The sequence below is a fragment of the Echinops telfairi genome, unplaced genomic scaffold, assembly GCF_000313985.2.
Source record: "Echinops telfairi isolate 266 unplaced genomic scaffold, ASM31398v2 ScPeMD7_1;HRSCAF=3_0, whole genome shotgun sequence".
NCBI classification, from domain to species: domain Eukaryota; kingdom Metazoa; phylum Chordata; class Mammalia; order Afrosoricida; family Tenrecidae; genus Echinops; species Echinops telfairi.
The window spans coordinates 39885720-39897814 of NW_022103896.1; the positions used below are offsets into that span (position 1 = coordinate 39885720).

A 12095-nucleotide genomic window follows, 5' to 3' on the forward strand; every position below is an offset into this window, starting at 1 on the left:
TCCGGCGAGACCAGAGCATGTACATGGGTACAGATAAGAGCTGGAAGCACAGGGAATTCAGGATGATAAACTCTTCAGGACCAACAGAGAGTAGCGATACCAGGAGGGTAAGGGGAAGGTGGGGGGAAAAGTGGAACCAATCACAATGATATACATATAACCTCCTCCCAGGGGGATGGACAACAGAAAAGTGGGTGAAAAAAGACAACGGTCAGTGTTCGACATGAAAAAAGTAACAACAATTTATAAATTATCAAGAGTTCATGAGGGAGGGAGGGGAGAGGAAGAAGGGGAAATAAACGAGGAGCCAATACCAAGGGCTTAAGCAGAAAGAAAATGTTTTGAAAATGATGATGACAACAAATGTACAAATGTGCTTGACACAATGGGTATATGTATGTATTGTGTGTGTATTGTGGTAAGAGCTGTATGAGTCCCCCGTAAAATGATTGAAAAAAATACAATCTGTACTTTCAAAAACAAGTGGGAGATTTTTTTAAAAGAAAACACACACACACACATACACACAAAAGGAAACACAAACACTCAGAGTAGCATATACAGAAAAAAAAAAACATTACTGGACAAGAAAGGAAAACAAAAGAAGCCAAAATACTTAATGAAAATAAGCTCTTAGTTTCAATACATATAATATAATTGAAAACATAAATCATACTCGCAAATAAATCTCAAAGAATCAATTTCATAAAGTACAAGTTTATGATAATAGTGAAACTTAGAAATCAACAATAAAAGGGAGAGTTCATTGGTGGGGAACCCTAAATTTAGAGGGGAAAAGAATTTAAACAGACTGAAATAATTCATGTCTTATTGAGGAACGATCTTTAAGATGCAAGAGAAAAGCCCTGTCACAAGGTGAGCTGATATCAAGAGTGCAAGAAGAACATGTTTTGAAACTGATGGTGGCAATAACTGTAAAATTACGCTTGCTCTAACTGAATTATGGATTGTTATATCATATGTGAGAGCTCCCAATAAAATCAGTGTGTTGCTGTTGCTGGCCATCCAGTCAGTTCAGGCTCATGAGGACCCTAACTAAGCACTGCACATGAAACACCGCTCACAACGCAACGTTTAAGACCGTGCTCAAAATAGTGTCCAGTCATGTAAGGACTTCATCTGTGCCATGTCGGCCTTCTACGTATCATGATTCATAGTCCACACTTGTTTAATCTCCCTTTCTCACTTATCTTTTAAATGCATAATCAATGATGCATTATAAACAGAAGGACCTGATACTTCAAGGAGATGATCGATAAGATGCTCTATCAGAAAATAACAGACATCTCTAAGATGAACCAGAGGCAGACAGAAAACAGAGATTTAGGAATGGATTTAGGGATTGCACTTAATCCTAGCTCCAATTAATTCTTAGGACAATTAATTCTTCATTTCTTTCTCCTGAAGGAAACATGGAAGAAACGGGTGCTCCAGCAAAGTGTGGTAAAGAAATTGGATGTTGCCCCACTATCAGAAAGACTAGAGACAGGGGTATGAACGGCTTATTTTCAAACAAGCAGCCATCTAGGTGAGAAGTCAGTTAAGCCCACATGGAAGAAGCACACCAACACCTGTGACCCAAGGAGTGGAAAAGATATAATCCAAATCTGAGAGGGAATAGTATCAGATCTTAAACTTTGTGATTCTGTTTGCAAAATATGGATGACAGTGGGCACACAAAACACATTCCAGAATTGCATAGGGAATAGGCTCCAATGCTTCCCCTCTGACCAAATGTGAGGGGTGGGAATAACCTAGTTACCAAACAGAGGATTGGAGACACAATGACAGTAGATCAAATGATAATTCTGATTTGACTGGTTAAAACCTTGCCATTTGATCTCCCTTTAGATATACTTTGAGCTTGATCTGGTTTTTAATATTCTCTGGGTGTTTTTTTCCCCTTCAGATTTTTTTCCTTCAAATTGCTGTATTTTGTCACTGTTCGTAGCATTCTTGACTATGTTTTCCAGTATATGAAATCCAAGATGGATGAATCTACACAGACAATTAACTAGAATACGAATTCCTGGGTGATATAGTGGGGTGGGGGTGGGGGTGGAGGCATTAATGGAGAGCAGATATCAAGGATTACAGAAGAAAATGTTTTGGAAATGATTGTGGTAGAGATTGTACACTATGACTTGATATCACTGAACTACTGAATGGTATGCTGTCTGGATTATGCCCTAATAAAATGACTTGGGGGCAAAAAAGATCATATGCAGTAAAAATGCACCCCAAAGTTTATGAGGGAAAAAATACTTTATTCTTATGACTAAATTTGTCACACAACGTGTGAGCTACAATAATTATTTAAATGTAGTTCTTCAAATTGAAGTAAGACATCACTAGATGAAACCTATGGCCTTCATAAACAAATGCAGTATTCCAGAAGGAATGTGTAGGTAAGGATAACATACTTTTTACTTTGAATTTTAATATCTTTTAAAATTAAATAATGGATAGCTGGATTAATAAAAGTAGAATAGCCATACATTGGAATATTATTCAAACATAAAGAGAAGTGACATGCGATGGCATGTATAGACACTGAAAACATTACACAAAGTCAGACACAAGAGGACAGATTGTCTGATTCCACTTACGTAAATTCTCTAGAATAAGGAAAATCATAGGGACAAAACTTAGTGGTTACCAGAGCTAAAGGCAGGAGAAATCAGAATTATTACTTATGAGGTCCTAAGTTTCTATTTGGGGTGGTGAAAAACTTTAGGGAATGAGTACAGGTAATGGCTGCCCAGCCTAGTAGCTATCATTAAATTGTGCACTTTAAAGGGGTTAAATAGCAAATTCTTTATTATTTCATCCTCATGATTTTTTAATATCTAGTAGTGGCATAAATAACAGTAAGGTATTTGGTTTGTAACATATATAAGTAAAAGACTAAGAGAAACATACTGTTGCAAGTAACCTAATGTAAGGGATAACATCTTATAAATCGGTATATTATTTAACAGCAGATAACTTAAATATACATATAGTCAGCCCTGAAGCAACCACTGAAAAATAGCAAAGTGTAACCAAGAGATGAATAGTGAAGATTAGATAGAATGCTACAATATAGCCACTTAAAATCCAAAAGAAGGCAGAGAACGAAAATGGAGGGGTGGGAGAAATCAATGGAACAAATAGAAAACAAAAAACACTGAGCAGACTTAAAACTTAGCCATATAAAAATTACATTAAATATTTTGTAAAAACTATCTGAATAGATAAGAAAAAAACAACCACGGATAATTAACTCAGTATAGTTACAAAATTCTAGCTTAGCTTCCAGTTCCAAAAAGAAGGTCATGGCAAAATCAACAAGTTCAATTAAAAAAAAAAAGCAGCAGCATCAAATCCTCAAAAGAAAAAGCGGAGAACTGCTGCATTATGTGAATTGAAAGGGAGCCTATAGGGCCTATGAACCAAACAGAAACACTGGAAGTTGCAGTCAGTGTTCATTAATTTTAATGCCAGATAACACACCCCATGGTTTGTGGCTGAAACAGAATGGTGAACTTGCAACCACCAGCAAGCTGTCAAGTTCCAAACCTATATTTTCTTTTCCGTTTGCAGTATTTAGATATATAAATTACACCGTCTACAACACTGAACACTATAATTAGGTTGCCTGGGTATTGCAATACAATTCCATATTTTCTCATTCATAAAATTTTTGGAAACTCCCTCATGAAATTAAAGCCTTCCTTAATATTTCAATAAAAATGACTTTTCTTTCTGAGATGGAAGAACTACAAGACAATAAAAATAAACACAGCTTTGCCAACTCATAAAAACATCTTACTAAAGATAAAATACAACCAAATCTCACCAGGTCTTCTCTCCTGTGTAGCCACTGGTGGGCTTACACAAACCTTTATGTTAGCAGCCAAGTATTTTACCCATTCTGCCACTAAAGTTCCTTTACAAAACACATAGGGTCTACTGTTGAAATTACAAAATGCTGATGAAGGAAAATATTGACTCAGAATTCATAAACTTGACACCAAAAGCACAGCTCATAAAGGAAAAATTAGAGCCAGTCAGGGTGCAGTGTAGCACCGATGAAACACAACTTTCCTCTCGTTCCTTGGTGCTTCCTTCCCCCCACTATCATGACCTCAGTTCTACCTTAAAAATCGGATTAGACCAGAGCATGCACACTGCTACAGATATAAGAGCCTGAAACACAGGGAATCCAGGATACATAAACCCCTCAGGGCCAGCAAGGAGAGTAGAGATATCAGGAGGATTAGGGGAGGGTGTGGGGAGCAAGGGGGAATCATCACAAGGATCAACCTAGAACCTCCTTCCAGGGGGATGAACAATGGAAAAGTGGGTGAGGGGCGGCGGAGGATGATGTAAGATATGGAAAAAATAATCTATAACTTATCAAGGGTTCATGAGGGAGAGTGGGCAGGGGAGAGAGGGGGAAGAAATGGGGAACTGGTATCAGGGACTCAAGTAGGAAAAGAATGCTTTGAAAATGATGATGGCAGCATATGTGCAAATGTGTCTGACACACTGAAGGAATGTATGAATTGTGATGAGATGTTAGAGCCCCCAATAAAAGGTTTTTTTAAAAAAGGAAAAATTAATAAACTGCACCTAATCGAAAATAAAACCCTTCACTCTGCAAAAAAAAAAACTGATGAAAAGGCAAACTACAGTCAGAAAAAAAAAATCTAAAAATTAACATTCAATTTTTTAAAAATCTAATTTGAATATGAGCAAAATAAATTAATAAACATTGTACTAAATGGGCAATACAGATAGCACATAAGCACATAAATAGGTATTCAACATCACTAGCCATAAAGGAAATACAAATTAAAACCACAATAAGACATCACAACATAACTATCAGAATACATAAATGAAAAACAGTGAGGATGTAGAGAAACCAGGTCATTTATGCATTGGTTCATGGGAATTAAGATGGTACAGTCAATTCTGAATGTAGTTGGTAAGTTTCTTTAAAAACTAATTATGGACTTATCATTCTATTAAGCAAGAGAATTCTTAAATGTTTACTCCAGAAAAATAAAAACTTAGGCTTCCAAAGAATATTTTTAAATGAAAAAAAAAAATTTACTTGAATGTTCTTTACTGCTTATTTTTAATACCCAAAACTGCAAACTACCCAAAAGTCATTCAATGGATGAATGGCTGAACATACAGGCTCCATCCACACAATAGAATACTACTAATAATAAAACAGAAGAAAAGATTGCTACAATTTGAATGAGCTCAAGGGAATTATGCAGATCCAAAAGAAAAGCCAATCTCAAGAAGTTAAATCTGGAGGGGAGGGAGAGAAAAAAGAGGAACTGATACTAAGGGCTCAACAGAAAGTAAATGTTTGGGAAATGATGATGGCAACATATATACAAATATGCTTGATCCAAAATTGATGTATGGATTGTTATATGAACTGTAAGAGCCCCCAATCAAATGATCTTTTAGTTGTTTTTTTTAAAGTTAAATCTATATAAGCCCAATGATATGGCTGCAGGGCAGTGAATTATTTAATGTGGCTTTTTAGGCATAGTCTTTGTTATTCCCAGGAAAGAGTTTTGTTTTTTTCCTGAAGGTTCAAGGTACGAGAAGATGGGGAAGATATTGATAAGATTCACTTGTGAATGACTATTAACAGGTTTAGTTAGTTGTTAGTTGTGATTACATATAAAATTAGCCATCTGAGAAACAGGAAGGGGAAGCTCTCTTTTGGGCCCCCAAGATTCCTGTGCACTGCACTTCCTAGATCCAGGAGACAGCTATGACACCAGAACAGCAGCAGCAGAACCAGTTGCTTTCCCAGCCCAGAAAGCCAGTAAGGCTGAGTGTCTTGGGGCAAAAAGCTGGCTCAGGGAGAGACACTTCATTGTGGAAACCAGTTTGCTAGCCAGGATAGTATGCCTTCGGGCATTTATTGGCAACTCTAAAAGAACTTGGTAACAACCCAAGTTGGGCAGAAGTCAATTCGATGCTTGGCTGAAAGGCCAAAGACTAGAGAATAGGTGGCCTGTTGACACAGCTGAAAAGAGGCTGTCCTGTCCGAATGATTGCATCCTGAGTATTTGTAACCTGTGAACTTCCTTAAGAAATTCCTTAATCTCGAGTATTGTCGGTGACTTCTGTGTTAACAGAGCAATGAATTATCAAACCCATTTCTGAGGTTAGGAGAATGCAGTGGAAGCAACAGCTGGTGGCAGAATTGGTAAAATCATTAGAGGGTGGAGGCTATCAGACCTCAGCCTCATGAACTGGAACTTCGGATGATGGTGATTCTCCTGTCCAGCCTTGGGTAGTCAAGTACGGTAACATAACACCCCCACATCACTCCTTTATTATTTATTTTTTTAACAATGATATTCTCCAAATAACAAAATTATATAGAAAACAGATAAGTGGTTGTCACGGATTAAGGAGATGGAAGTGGGTGTGATATAAAGGGGCAGCACAAGGGAGTTTGGTGGTGGTGGTGGTGGTATAGTTCTATATTTTAATGGTGGTAGCAGTCACTGAAAATTAAGTAGCCTACATAAACCACACACATATAACTGGTAAAATCCAAATAAGCTCAGAACTGAATCTATGATAATCTTCTGAGGCTTTCTACTCCCATACTGAGTTATAGTCTCAAAAACCCACAGGGACAGTTCTATCCTGTCCTAGAGGGTCGCAGTGAGTCGACCCTAGGGTCGTGCAAAATGTTATATTGGGGTGCCCGGATGAAGTGGTGCAGAGAGTCGTCTGCACATTTTTGTACAAGTTCCTATAAGTCTACAATTAATTCAAAATAAGTATGTTCAAAAGAAGAAAATGATGAATGGAAGAAAAGAGCAAAGAATAGGCAGCTCTTTGCAATAGCACGGCTTTGAAAAAATGGGCGAAAGTAGCTAGATAAGGCTATGTAGATGAGAAAGGGTATTTATCCTCAATTCAGGAAAAGAGGAAAGCACTTTAAACGATGGCAAGAAGGTACAAATAAAGCAACTGGCTAATGAAGTACTACTTGAGATACCAAGCTGAGATAAAGGATACATTTCAGAAAAGTATGAACTCCAGAGTAGTCAAATAGGGAGTAAATAAAAAGGAAATAAGAATAAAGATGAAATTAAGATCAAGTGAATAAAAAAAAAAAAAGCTCAAGTGTGCTGCTAGAGCAGTGGTTCTCAACCTTCCTAATGCCACCACTCTTTAATACAGTTCCTCATGTTGTACTGACCCCCCACAACCATAAAATTACTTTTGTTGCTACTTCACAATGGTAATTTTGCTACTGTTATGAATCAGGCGACCACTGTGAAAGGCTCATTTGAGCCCCCAAAGGGGTCACGACCCACAGGTTGAGAACCGCTAGCTAGAGTGTTGCATAAGAATTATTATGGACACTGAAGTGACCCAAACAAAGTCAACTTCAAGTCAAAAAAAACTGTGAATCAAGAGATTCAGTTTTTAGTCATTGTAGAGGAGAAACCAGGCATCAAAAGATGGCAACAAGAAGCCATATAAGGTCATATAATCAAATGACATGAAATATCAGGGAGAATTGTGTAGTCTAGAGACTGACCAACTACCAGTCTATTTATTGTAATATCTGAGCAAGAGGTAACAACAGATTGATCAATATTAGGAATGCAAGGCACTGAGTTCAACTAAAAAAAAAAAAATGCACTGCCCTCAAGTTGATTCCTGCTAGTCCACAAGGTTATATGAATGCTCCTAGAGGTTCTGAGAGTCTAAATCTTTATAGGAAGAGCCACATCTTTCTCCTGGGGAGCAGCTGGTAAGTTTAAACCACTGACTTGTGTTCAAAAGCCTAATAGTTAACCCACTATGTCACCAGGGATCCTGGGTTGAAGCTAAACTAAAGCAAAAGCAGATGATGTTTTCTGTTGCAGGCCTCCTAACCTACTAATTCTAGCTACCAGCTTTGATGTAAAGACTACAAATAATAAAGGCTGAGTACTCTTTACACTCTTTTCCAGTAGTCCTATACTAAAATCTTTAATGTTCAGTGCTTAAAATTCCTATGATTACATGTTGTGCTAGTCTGGGTGGACTAGAGAAGCAAATCCATAGACATATGTATATAAGAAAGAGGTTTATATACAAAAGCAATTGTATATTGAAAAAACATCCCAGTCCAGTCCAGATCAAGTCCATACATCTGGTATATTAGCCCATATGTGTATATTGAGAAAACATCCCCCAGACCAGTCCAGATCAAGTCTATAAGTCCAATATTAGCCCATATGTCTGATACCAATCTATAAAGTCCTCTTCAGACTCACAAAACACATGCAATGATGCCTAATGCAGGAAGATCATAGGCCAGTGGGTGAAAAGTCTTGTGGATACAGTGACGGTAGAAGCATCTCAGCAATGGCATGGGTCTCCACAAGGTTCCTCCAGCTCTAGGCTCTGTCTGCATCAGCATGTCTCCTAGGGAGTGTCTGTATGTCCTGCCTCCTGGGAGCTATTTCTCTCCTTAGCACCTCCGAATGAGGTCATCAAGCTGCAACCTGGTTGACAGATTATACTCCACCCCTTCACTCTTAAATCTCAAATTGCCAACAGATTATGTAACTACCAAACATGTAGATTTCTATTAAAATCCAAACAGAAAATGTATCACATTATTGGTCTAGATTAAATGGCTCTCAAGTGAGCAAAAAATATGATTATATATATGTGTGTGTGTGTGTGTGTGTATAAATAATACTCTAAAGATAGACAAATGTCCTAGATCCCAGAAAAGTTCTAATAGGTCAAGGATAGATGATCAATAGATCGATAAGAAATCTTTATTTGCCTTCTCTACATTGAAAAAGGTATTCATTTAAGGCCTTTCTCAAAGATTTTCACATTAAAACCAATATCTCAAAAATTTTGGTTTTAAAAAAATGTTTTAGTCTAATTTGCTCTGGCCTAGACTTTTGGGGAAAAATAACAAAGATCGCCTATAAAATGAGACTACGGGAAAAAGTTCAAGGAAAGCTGCACAAAATGTCAGTAAAGAGTGGTATCACTTCTGAATCAGGACTCCAAAATCTACAGACTGTTGGGGCCAAAAATGTTTTCCTAGAAATCATGTGTTAGAGCAAATCTTGGTTTGTTCTCAACAATTAAATATTTTCAATTTCCAAACATACAAATATGGTGCAGAAAGCCACAACACACACATTGAAATTACTTTTCCAAACTTAAGAAGTAGAACAGCAGAGAGACTACAGGTAGCAATTTAGGGAAACAGTTTTCATCAAACACTGAATAACTAACTACTGAACATCTGAGAAAATTTTCAGAGGAAATTAATTTGGTGCTAAAATGATTAGAAGATATTATAACCACATGTGACTGGAAATCAGACAAATCAAAATATTGTAGAAAATATCTAAAAGCCTAAAGATACATTAATTAGCAAAAATCTGATTTAAAACTGGTTTACTGGTCTCCTTAAGACTTTTAAGAAATGTCTTAAAGACAAAGTACTTGTGAGTGACAGAAAAATAATTTTGAATTAAAATACCAGATGTGCAAATATTTTCCTTTCTTCAGTTTAAATTCCAGAAGAACCTGTAGGTACATAAGATAGAAGCAGGCTAGAGCTACTTGCCAAGGAACCCCGGTCACATAGCGCTTATGCACTGGGCTGCGATCCCAAAGGAAAACCACCAGCTGCTCATCGGGAGAAAGGCAGGGCTTTCTGCTCCTGTAAATAGTCAGTCTCAGAAACTCACAGGACACTTCTCCCCTGCTCTAGAGGGTCGCTCTGACATGGACTAGATGGCAGTGGGTGCCTTATCTTTCCTCCGACTGAGCAGCTGGTGGGTGGCTCAAATTTTTGGAAGCCTCTTTGCAAAGAGTCAAGATATACAATAAAAATAGCAAAGGGCTCCCAACTACCTCAATGTGTTTGCTGAACTTCATTCAATAGAATACTTCATTAATTAGAAGAGTTTGGTGCACATCCATTCAAGTACAAGTAAAGACACTATCAGGCTCATGGATTTAAAAATTCTTGACCAGAATACCAGGCGGGAGGGCGGGTAGGCGGTTTGTATCCAGGCTGTGAGGTGCTGGGCACCTCCGCGGACCCGGCTGCCGCTGTCTCTTTAACGCGAGAGGAAGCAATGCAGAGGGGTGGAAAATGGCAGAGCTGCAGATGTTACGAGAGGAGGAGATCCCATCTGGCAAGAGGGCGCTGATAAGAGTTACCAGAACCTGACTCAGGTGGCGGACTACTGTGAAAACAACTACATACAGGCTACAGACAAGAGAAAAGCTTTAGAAGAGACCAAAGCCTACACGACCCAATCCTTAGCTAGTGTTGCTTATCAAATAAATGCATTGGCCAACAATGTACTCCAACTGCTGGACATCCAAGCCTCCCAGTTGCGAAGAATGGAGTCTTCCATCAATCATATTTCACAGACTGTGGACATTCATAAACAGAAAGTGGCTCGAAGAGAGATTGGTATTTTGACAACAAATAAGAATACATAAGAACGCACAAAATAATAGCACCTGCAAATATGGAACGCCCTGTCAGGTATATTCAGAAACCTATAGACTACACAGTTCTAGATGATGTGGGCCATGGTGTCAAGCATGGAAATAACCAGCCTGCAAGAACTGGCACACTGTCGAGAACAAATCCTCCTACTCAGAAACCACCAAGTCCTCCTATGTCAGGCCGGGGAACATTGGGATGGAATACTCCTTACAAAACCTTGGAACCTGTTAAACCCCCAACAGTCTCCCTAATGACTATATGACAAGTCCTGCTAAGCTTGAAAGTCAGCATAGTCCAGGCAGGACAGCTTCTTTAAATCAGAGACCGAGGACACACAGTGGCAGCAGTGGAGGGAGTTGAAGTAGAGAGAACAGCGGCGGCAGCAGTATTGGCATTCCTATTGCCGGGCCTACACCTTCACCACCCACTATTGGGCCAGTTGCTGACAGTCCTACTCCACCACCTCCACCTCCACCAGATGACATTCCCCTGTTTGATGACTCCCCACCTCCCCCACCACCTCCTCCAGTGGATTATGAAGATGAGGAAGCTGCAGTAGTTCAGTATAATGATCCATATGCAGATGGGGATCCTGCCTGAGTCCCCAAGAATTATATTGAGAAGGTTGTTGCAATATATGATTACACAAAAGACACGGATGATGAGCTGTCGTTTATGGAGGGTGCAATCATTTACGTCATAAAGAATGACGACGGCTGGTATGAAGGAGTCTGCAATCGAGTGACTGGTCTGTTCCCTGGGAACTATGTTGAATCAATCATGCACTATACTGATGAAATTTTTGGCTTTTAAAGTAGATTTTCATTACTCAGTCATACTGTGGGGCTATTATGGTTAACAGAATTGTCTTAATGTTTTAAAATGTGCCCATATTTTCAGGACATGCTCTTTTATCTATATAATTGAATGTCTACTCATAAGCATAAATCTTGGAGGCAGTTTGTATATTGCCTAAAAGCATTTTATAAAGAAGCTGTCCATAACCAATTGTGCTTAAGCATTTACTTATGCACTGTTAACTTTTTGACCAGCCTAAATATTCTGGGGAAGTGGGTTATAATATATGAATCATGATTCAGATTATACCATTACATTTTTCAGTGCAGCATGGTTACTAACACTGTTAAACTAATCTTAAAAGCAGAAAATTTAAATGCTGGTGCTAGTCACATTTTTGTTAGATTCTCTCACTCTTGAACTATACTATTTGTTTAAAGCATGCATACAAATTTATGTATTGAAATATACTTTCAAAAAAATCCAAGATGCTTCCAATTTGTGTGAAGTTTACCTAGAGCACTCACACTTTGCATCTCTCACAAAAAACAAAATAATTGAGTCTCCAAGGTCTTCACGTGAAACAAAACAAACAAAAGGGTGATCTGTAACATTGTAATTTGTACGTAAGTTTTTTCATGAATGAATTTGTATTATGAATTTTTTTCATTCATAAATACATAAGTGAACCAAAGGTTTTTGTCCTTTCCTTTGTTGGTTTGCTTTAAAATAAATAAATAAA

The 12095-nt window shown here is 38.0% G+C and overlaps 1 protein-coding gene and 1 pseudogene across 1 annotated transcript in view; one reads left to right on the top strand and one right to left on the bottom strand.

Moving 5' to 3' along the window:
• The window catches only part of VPS13B (vacuolar protein sorting 13 homolog B), an 809204-nt gene that overhangs the window by 772233 nt on the left and 24876 nt on the right, over nt 1-12095 (bottom strand). The window lies entirely within an intron of this gene.
• Nucleotides 10190-11368, top strand: LOC105979243 (annotated as a pseudogene).